Genomic DNA, 10,246 nt, shown 5'->3' with positions numbered 1-10,246 from the left:
GATTACACAGGAGAAATTGGATGACGTGGAAAACATAGGATTACAAAGGAGAAGTGGGGCGACGTGGAGAACATAGGATTACACGGAAGGAATTGGACGACGTATTGTATTATTGAAATTAAAATAGGAAAATAGAGGCACATACATGTAGACAGGCGGGCCGATTTGCAGACAGAAAGTTACAGTGAGGGACTTTATTTCGTTTTGAACAGGCTCTCCTGCTACATTGTACCCCTGTCAACCCACCTGTAACACATTGACCCCGTGACAAACAATAACCTCTCTACGAACGGTTATTTCATATCAAATATTCATGCTGTTCTGGAGATAAACCGTACTTACTTCTTTATTTATGTTTGCAGTTATTTTCTATTTTAATATTAAATCGTTTAACTTAAATGTATTTTATACAAAATGACAGTTTTTAATTAGGACAATATAATTATTGGTTTCAACATCCAGCGTCGGTTAATTTGTGCAACTACACAGTAACACTTGTTTTGTACATGTATGACGTCTACCTGTACTGACATCTGCGGTCTAAAAGGATTAAATGTTTGTAAAATGGCAAATTACATCGCACATGTTACCCGTCTCGTTACAATGACTGAAATCGACATAGCGATGAATTACACCGTCGCATTTGTATACTAATGTGTAGCTGAAATGTATTCGCGGATGTCTTTGAAACTGTAATATATTTGCATTTAAATGATTCATTGAAATAGACATGACTGACGAGCTGTATGGAACTCGAGTTTCACGGCATGTGACGGCTGTAATGTGAACTCGTCATAATAGCGCTAATTGTGTTGTGCCTATTCATATTTTGAAATAAATCGACGTTTTTGTCAAGTATACACCAGATTAATATCCTCCAAAAAGGTAGTCTATTACAAGGGATATAAAAGACTTTTGTTCGATAAAAAGATTAAAGTACATGGTGACATTTTGAACAGATATGCACGCCTTGAAATTCAATCATATTTCTCTCAGATGAATTACTCTTGAGGCTGGGTTTTTGTGACATCACCTGCATGTTTTTTTTCGCGATTTTATGAATTAAATTGAAAAAGACAATTTCCCGGAGTCATCTAGTTGATTGTTAACAATTTCCAAATGCCATAGAATTCCTTCGCCATATATTATAAGCTGCACCAGGGCTATGCATACGTTTTGCGTGGTAGCATGAAAAATAGTCTTCTTTAAATATGATTTAGGACAATCTTGTGGTTTAACATGTACAATTAAAATGCTTTACTTTTCAGGTAAAAAATGAGCGTTTTATCACGTGCTCTACAATATGGTGTGCATGTTTCTAATCTTATTTGGCGCCATTATGTGGCTTTGTGATCATAAGTGTTTAGCAGAGCGTTCCTTTATGATCATATTTTCCAGAGAATGACTCTGTGATCGTAGGTGTTTTAGCAGAGCGTTCCTTTATGATCATATTTTCCAGAGAATGACTCTGTGATCGTAGGTGTTTTAGCAGAGCGTTCCTTTATGACCATATTTTCTGGAAAACTACGTTGTGTTTGTATTAACCCTTTGTTTTTATTCGTAAATGTGTATATTGGTATTAAAATTTTAAAAAATATATTAAATGGATTCTTTTATTTTCAATTTACATTAGATTATCTGTAGAGTAACATCAGCAATTTGCAATAATTTTGAATGACACAATTTCAATTACTGAAGATATTTTATGCTTCTCGAAAATGTATCGCCGTCAAAATGAAATTATATTTTCGTCCTAAACGTAAAATGTACATATCGACAACACCTCTCCTAGAGAATATGAACCGATCTTAAGTCTGAAATAGTCTTAAGTGTCGACTTAACCAATCACAAATAACGTTCTGAATGGTGACGTCATACCTAATCGGCTAAGCAAAAGATTGACTCTATAAGATTGTTTTACATGATCCCGGGGCCAGGAATTATTTATTTCTAAAAATATACGTGTAAATATTACAAACAACCTTTGACGTCAGAAACTTAAGTACATTCACCGATATTTATGTACATGCATTTACGTAAAACATTGGACGACAAGAATACATTCGGATAATCACGTTTAAGGTTGAAGTATAACTATGTCTATGCATCTGACGAGGACAGCATCGTTGCGTGTTAGGTACGCTCCCTACAGCATTCATACCTATCTAGGTATACCATCTTCATGATAATCGGGAATTATATAGTCCATTATTATCTTTATGACCCCGCGATAGTCGCTCGTGCTGTTGTGTATGAAAATAGGTATTTAATAATAGTCCACAACGCCATTTATGGAACGAGGATACTGTTGCTATCAGGGAACATGTCGCAGGCACGTGATAACTGTTTAAATGTGCGTAGAATGAAGTAAAACAATAAACAAATAGGTAATATCACATATACATATTTTTCTGACAAGGGATTATTCAATATGGTCACAAAGATATCTGTAATACATTTACAGTAAAATCTCGTTATACTGCCACCATTTGTTCCGATAGATGTTGCCATTATAAAGGAGTTTGGCGATAAATTGAGGGTCACGTTTAACGGAATTCGTTAAAACAAAATATGACAAAGGGACATTGGAATGTACCTGCTGTAAGCAAGATGACAATGAAAGAAGGGGCATTATATCGAGGTTTTACTGTATTTATAAACGAGGGGCATTATATAAAGGTTTTACTGTATATATAAAAGAAGGACATTATATCAAGGTTTTACTGTATATAAAAGAGCGACTTTATATCAAAGTTTTACTGTATATATAAACAAGGGGCATTATAGCAAGGTTTTACTGTCTTTATAAACGAGGGGCAATATATCAAGGTTTTACTGTATATAAAAGAGGGACATTATATCAAGGTTTTACTGTCAATAACAGAGGGATAGTATATCAAGGTTTTACTGTATATATAAAAGAGGGACATTATATCAGGGTTTTACTGTATATATAAACGAGGGGCATTACATCAAGGTTTTACTGTCAATAACAGAGGGATAGTATATCAAGGGTTTACTGTATATATAAACGAGGGGCAATATATCAAGGTCTTACTGTATATAAAAGAGGGACAATATAACAAGTTTTTTCTGTCAATAACAGAGGGATAGTATATCAAGGTTTGACTGTATATATAAACGAGGGGCATTACATCAAGGTTTTACTGCATATAAAAGAGGGACATGATATCAAGGTTTAACTATCTTTATAAACGAGGGGCGTGATATCAAGGTTTGACTGTATATATAAACGAGGGGCATTACATCAAGGTTTTACTGTATATATAAACGATGGACATTATATTAAGGGTTTACTATATATATAAACAAGGGGCATAATATCAAGGTTTTACTTTATATAAACGAGGGACAGTATATCAAGGTTTTACTTAATATATAAACAAGGGGCATTATATCAAGGTTTTACTGTCAATAAAAGGAGGGACAGTATATCAAGGTTTTACTGTTGATATATAAAAGAGGGACATTATATCAAGGTTTTACTGTATATATACATGTAAACAATATGTGGAAACAACCCAAAATGTGAAAACAACCTACTATGAGAAAACAACCCAATATGTCAAAACAAGCCAATATGTCAAAACAACCCACTCTGAGAAAACAACCTCATATGTCAAAACAACCCAATATGTCAAAACAAGCCAATATGTCAAAACAACCCACTCTGAGAAAACAGGAAAAATATATATCAAATTCATAAATAACTGTGTTTAAATAACTTATTATTCAAATACTCTATCGTGGACCATCCACACTAATTAGATCCACTAATTAGCAAAAACAATTATAAAAATATTTGTTTCACATATTGGCACGCTACATAGCCGGCTACACTTACGGCCCCGGGTTCCTCATCAGCGCCTTATGTTGCATCACGAGGCGAAACGCCATTTTTATCAATTATATATCTGTATAATTATAGAGGATCCCAGTATCACTGCTAAAAACACTTACTACACACTGGAAACTGGTGACTTTAACGTTGATAATTCATTTCTGAAAAAGAAATCACAGCTGACCGGACTTTTATGAAAAATAATACGGTAAAATGAATAAAAGATAATCTTCGTATAAAAAAAACTAATGGAACCAAACCGGGAATCGAACCCTAGAACTAAACAAACAAAACACCACAGTGCAGTGGGACAGGAACCCTTAAGATAATTTGTGTAGTTATAAGAGCGTAGCTCTCGCTAAGGCGCCCGAGCGAAGCTCTTTAATGGTAACACATGCGTGCGTAAACACAGTTGCTTCCCCTTTCCACACGTTGCCTTTAACAAATTTCGTCCGGAAGTAGACGTCCAGTGGGGAAACCGGAAGTGTATCCTTGAAGCAAAGACAACTGTGTTTCAACACATAAATGAACATCTTCATATGGTGAAAACAATACCCATGTTTTATTACTTGTTTATTTAGATCAAAACTAATATACATTCTGAGTGAAAAAACCTATCACATAAATTTTGATACTAGCAGGCATGAAACGTCGCTCAGAGATTATCATTCCATGACCTCACAAGAACGTCACACTCCATCGGCCTTCATCGGTTATTTCCGGAAGGATAAAAGTAACCGGAAAATCTTGGAACTGATGGCCGTTGCATTTATCTCTTTGTCGGTGCTTCATGACTTTTTGATTTCAATTTTTGCTGATGTTTTCTGAAGATCCTTTTTGTCATCAACCAGGTTCTGTTAATATTTCTACCGGGAGATATGTTCAAAAAGAGCCGCATTAAAGCAATAGGTCAACGTGCTCATTTAGTTTTCATCGTCTAAATTTCTTCAGCTTTTGATTTCCATTTGTTGAGAATATGAACAAAATAATTAACAATTTTGAAAGTCTGGTTATAGTCTTTACATAATTTATGTATGCATCACCACTCATAAAAGAAACAATGGATAATTAAGTTATGTCCAAATCAAAAATAATTGTCCAGACAACGAACCCGAGTTCAAAGCCCTTTTTCAGCAACGTTTTACTTTTTCACAACGCATGCCGATTTATAACTAGTTACAGGCAGAAACTGTTTGTTTAATCTTATTTGGCATCATTACCTATCAAACCTCACTGACAGTTACAAAATTTGAAATTCAATCCGGTGTTTCAGGATGGAACAGGAATTCTAAATATCGATATAACGACAATCTCGGTTACATCAAAGTATTACAATGTTTCCTTTTGTTAATTTCATTTTTTTAACTAACATCTCTATACATTTACTTTTATAGACTTATCGACAAATATATAATATGTACTTCTTTTCTATATCAATTACCAAACAGGTTTTTTCCCACCTTGTTTCAATCATTCTTTTTGTGACCTCACGGACGCACGCAGAGGATTTACTATCCGGAGAAAACCCGCGTGGTTGGGCAGGTAACCGGGATTGAATCCGGCCATCTTGGTGAAGACGAGCGCGCTATCCACTGCGCCAACCGACCCTTCATCTTCTTTAGTTTTGAAAATGGCATCAATGATGCAAATAAAATATTATATTGTGAATCTATTTTTACCAATCAGCAGCGATACAAACAAATCTACATACGGGAGACCGGGGCAAGTTCGGCCACCCCTGGTATTTTTTATTTTTTTTGGAGCTAATATTTACAACTTTAAAGATCTTAGCAGTTTAATTGGCTGTGCATTCACACGAAAAATTACTAAACAGGAGAAAATTACTGTTGAAAGGGTAGAAAGAAAATCATGATCTCGCTTCTAATTATACGAACTTTCTGTAAACGGAATTGCTTTTGTTTTACGGTCAAACGTGTAACACACTGACAGCTTCAAATGATATACATAAAAGCCAAGCCAAGCACTCACTACCATATTGCTGTACGATAAGAATTTATTGAAAAATCTAGTTGGGCCCGGACAGTTTCGGCCAATGATACCGTGTGGCAAGTTCGCCCCATGTAACGCATAAAAAGTTGTAACACAAAAAAACGGAGTGTACTCTAAATAAACCGCGAAGCGGTTTATGATGAGAGTACACTTCGGGTTTTTTGTTATAGCTCCATAACATGAAAAATATATTCAAGTTAATCCTTATAATTTAATCTACTATACACAATCCCTGTGGAGATCCACTTTTATTTATGGACTCTTTTCTCTTAGAAATTATTGCGCCACTGTATCAACCAATCAAAAGCGACGTTACAAATGGCGACGTCATTTTTTTTACGTTATGGGATGATAAGGTCAAGGTCATAAATGTTTACAAAACTTATATCCATTCACATGAACAACCTACTTGCCAAATATCAAGACCCAATGACCTTTGGTCATGAAGAAACACAACTTAAAGGAAAAGTGGAAGAAAGGTGTTTTTCTTTTTTTTGGTATCAAAAGTGTTATATCACAAATTTACCGGTTGTCAATTATTTTGAAATTCCTAATGTTGAAAATTAGTTTTGGTTGCCAACTTTCAAGCAAGTATGAGAAATAGACTCGGTTTAGAACTATGTAAATTAACGTGTCAAAAAGGAAATTTTCTCATTAGTAAATTTTCACATACTTATCTGCTTTAATATTCAATAAAGAGAACAATTCTTTCTTGAAATAGTGTAATATTTGGTATCAAAATAGCAGTTGGAATATATTGCACACGATGATGATATAATTTTAAGGTAATTGGGTCATTTAAATGCTCTATGAGGAATTGTGTTACCGCACCTTTAACACCCACACAGGTGTAAGTCAATGAGGTCCCATTTGTCATAAAATGAATTCTGAAAATAACTGTTCCTGATTTAAGCTTCCTATACCCATGCCTTTTTGTATTGATCTTGTTTTGAAATTCAAAGCGGGGGCCGACGCTAATGTTAAATCTCCGTAGGCGTTGACCCTACCTTTCATAATTTCCCAAAAATTCTGAAGAAACTCCCGCAAGGTTCAGAAATGATTTGCTTATGCAATAGCGATGCCGTAGAAAAAAAAAACAATGCCTCGTTACATTTTTAGGCGGAGGGACGGGGGATCCTTAAAGGCGAGCACTGTTTATGGATATAATTATTGCAACATCCGGTTAAATAGCCCCACACCCAGAAAATATTGAAATTAATATAATGATCGTATGACTCAAACAGTATATATAGATGACATCACAGTACGTGAATACTAATGATAGTCACGCTTCAGCAACAATAACGCGACGGGTTGTTACCTAGGGTCGTTGAGTTTCTTGTAACACGTGTCGCTAAAATGACGTAAGAATAATTTTTGCATATTAATCGAGGAAGGAAAACAACATATTCGTTTATCGTATAATATCAACATTTAAAATATGAATATGAATTAGGAAGTGCAACGTGTTTGTTTTCTAAATCGTATATGATCAACATATTTGAATATTTCTTAAAATTAGGAAATACGCCGTCTTTGTTTTCTGGAGATATCAATTATGTAATTGGATTCATGTCCAGAGTGTAACATGCTGAAGTTACTGGTCCTATTAAATATGACATAAGTTAATTTTGTACATGACTAGAATTTGGAATGACACCATCGTGAGAAACTACGGTGGCTGATGTGTGCAATTTCGTTCGTAATTTCGCTTCTCCGTAAATTCGCCCTGATACACTGTAATTTCATAAGATAACGAATCAACAACATCATCGTTTTTCACTTTGGCGTTAGTTGTTAGTAAATCTGTTCGCTTGGTGCTACATTGTAGTTAGTCTATTCGCTTGGTGCTACGTTGTAGTTAGTCTATTCGCTTGGGGCTACATTGTAGTTAGGCTATTCGCTTGGTGTTACATTGTAGTTAGTCTATCCGCTTGGGGCTACGTTGTAGTTAGTCTATTCGCTTGGGGCTACATTGTAGTTAGGCTATTCGCTTGGTGTTACATTGTAGTTAGTCTATTCGCTGGGTGCTACATTGTAGTTAGTCTATCCGCTTGGTGCTACATTGTAGTTAGTCTATCCGCTTGGTGCTACGTTGTAGTTAGTCTATTCGCTTGGTGCTACATTGTAGTTAGTCTATTCGCTTGGTGTTACATTGTAATTAGTCTATTCGCTTTGTGCTACATTGTAGTAAGTCTATTGGCTTTGTGGTATATTGTAGTTAGTCTAGGCGCTTGGTGCTACCTTGTAGTTAGTCTATAAGCTTGATGCTACATTGTACTTAGTCTATTCGCTTGGTGCTACATTGTAGTTAGTCTATTCGCTTGGTGTTACACTGTAGTTAGTCTATACGCTTGATGCTACATTGTAGTTAGTCTATTCGCTTGGTGCTACATTGTAGTAAGTCTATTGGCTTGGTGCTATATTGTAGTTAGTCTATTCGTTTGGTGCTACATTGTAATTAGTCTATTCGATTGGTGCTACATTGTAGTTAGTCTATTCGCTTGGTGTTACATTGTAGTTAGTCTATTCGCTTGGTGCTACATTGTAGTTAGTCTATTCGCTTGGTGCTACATTGTAGTTAGTCTATTCGCTTGGTGCTACATTGTAGTTAGTCTATTCGCTTGGTGCTACATTGTAGTTAGTCTATTCGCTTGGTGCTACATTGTAGTTAGTCTATTCGCTTGGTGCTACATTGTAGTTAGTCTATTCGCTTGGTGCTACATTGTAGTTAGTCTATTCGCTTGGTGCTACATTGTAGTTAGTCTATTCGCTTGGTGCTACATTGTAGTTAGTCTATTCGCTTGGTGCTACATTGTAGTTAGTCTATTCGCTTGGTGCTACATTGTAGTTAGTCTATTCGCTTGGTGCTACATTGTAGTTAGTCTATTCGCTTGGTGCTACATTGTAGTTAGTCTATTCGCTTGGTGCTACATTGTAGTTAGTCTATTCGCTTGGTGCTACATTGTAGTTAGTCTATTCGCTTGGTGCTACATTGTAGTTAGTCTATTCGCTTGGTGCTACATTGTAGTTAGTCTATTCGCTTGGTGCTACATTGTAGTTAGTCTATTCGCTTGGTGCTACATTGTAGTTAGTCTATTCGCTTGGTGCTACATTGTAGTTAGTCTATTCGCTTGGTGCTACATTGTAGTTAGTCTATTCGCTTGGTGCTACATTGTAGTTAGTCTATTCGCTTGGTGCTACATTGTAGTTAGTCTATTCGCTTGGTGCTACATTGTAGTTAGTCTATTCGCTTGGTGCTACATTGTAGTTAGTCTATTCGCTTGGTGCTACATTGTAGTTAGTCTATTCGCTTGGTGCTACATTGTAGTTAGTCTATTCGCTTGGTGCTACATTGTAGTTAGTCTATTCGCTTGGTGCTACATTGTAGTTAGTCTATTCGCTTGGTGCTACATTGTAGTTAGTCTATTCGCTTGGTGCTACATTGTAGTTAGTCTATTCGCTTGGTGCTACATTGTAGTTAGTCTATTCGCTTGTTTCTACATTGTAGTTAATCTATTCGCTTGGTGCTACATTGTAGTTAGTCTATTCACTTGGTGCTACATTGTAGTTAGTCTATTCGCTTGGTGCTACATTGTGGTTAGTCTATTCGCTTGTTTCTACATTGTAGTTAGTCTATTTGCTGGGTGCTACATTGTAGTTAGTCTGTCCGCTTGGTGGTACGTTGTAGTTAGTCTGTTCGCTTGGTGCTACATTGAAGTTAGTCTATTCGCTTGATGCTACATTGTAGTTAGTCTATTTGCTTGGCATATTTTTGCTTTGAGTTATTTGCTCACTTCGCTCGACATTCCCCCTGAACTTGTAATTTGATCTCTTCGCTTGGCGTTTCCCCCTGAACTTGTAATTTGATCACTTCGCTTGGCATTTCCCCCTGAAATTGTAATTTGATCACTTCACTTGGCGTGTTTGCTTCGCTTTATCAGTTCGCTTATTTTTTTCCACTTTGCTTTGCGTCATTAAATCGATTCGCCTGACGTGTTTTCGTCACTTTGCTTTGCGTCATTAAATAGATTCGCCCGACGTGTTTTCGTAGCTTTGCTTGGAATTATTGTGTCTTTTCTTTCTAATTTTCACCTCGTCCAGTTAAATCATGAACAGAAAAATATTGAACGAAATAATTAATAAACAAAATGGCTCATATGACTAATCATAAAAATACTGGAAATCGTTTAATCTACAAACACTCATTTCCTGACTTTGCAGTCGGATTACGAGAGACTACATACAACAGGGTTATACAGATACTGTATCCTAGCTGATATAGATACTGTATACAGGGTTATATAGATACTCTATACAGGGTTATATAGATACTGTATACAGGGTTATATAGATACTGTATACAGGGTTATA

Source organism: Mizuhopecten yessoensis, unplaced genomic scaffold (assembly GCF_002113885.1).
Source record: "Mizuhopecten yessoensis strain PY_sf001 unplaced genomic scaffold, ASM211388v2 scaffold8989, whole genome shotgun sequence".
NCBI lineage: Eukaryota > Metazoa > Mollusca > Bivalvia > Pectinida > Pectinidae > Mizuhopecten > Mizuhopecten yessoensis.
Note: the sequence above shows the minus strand (reverse complement) of the source record.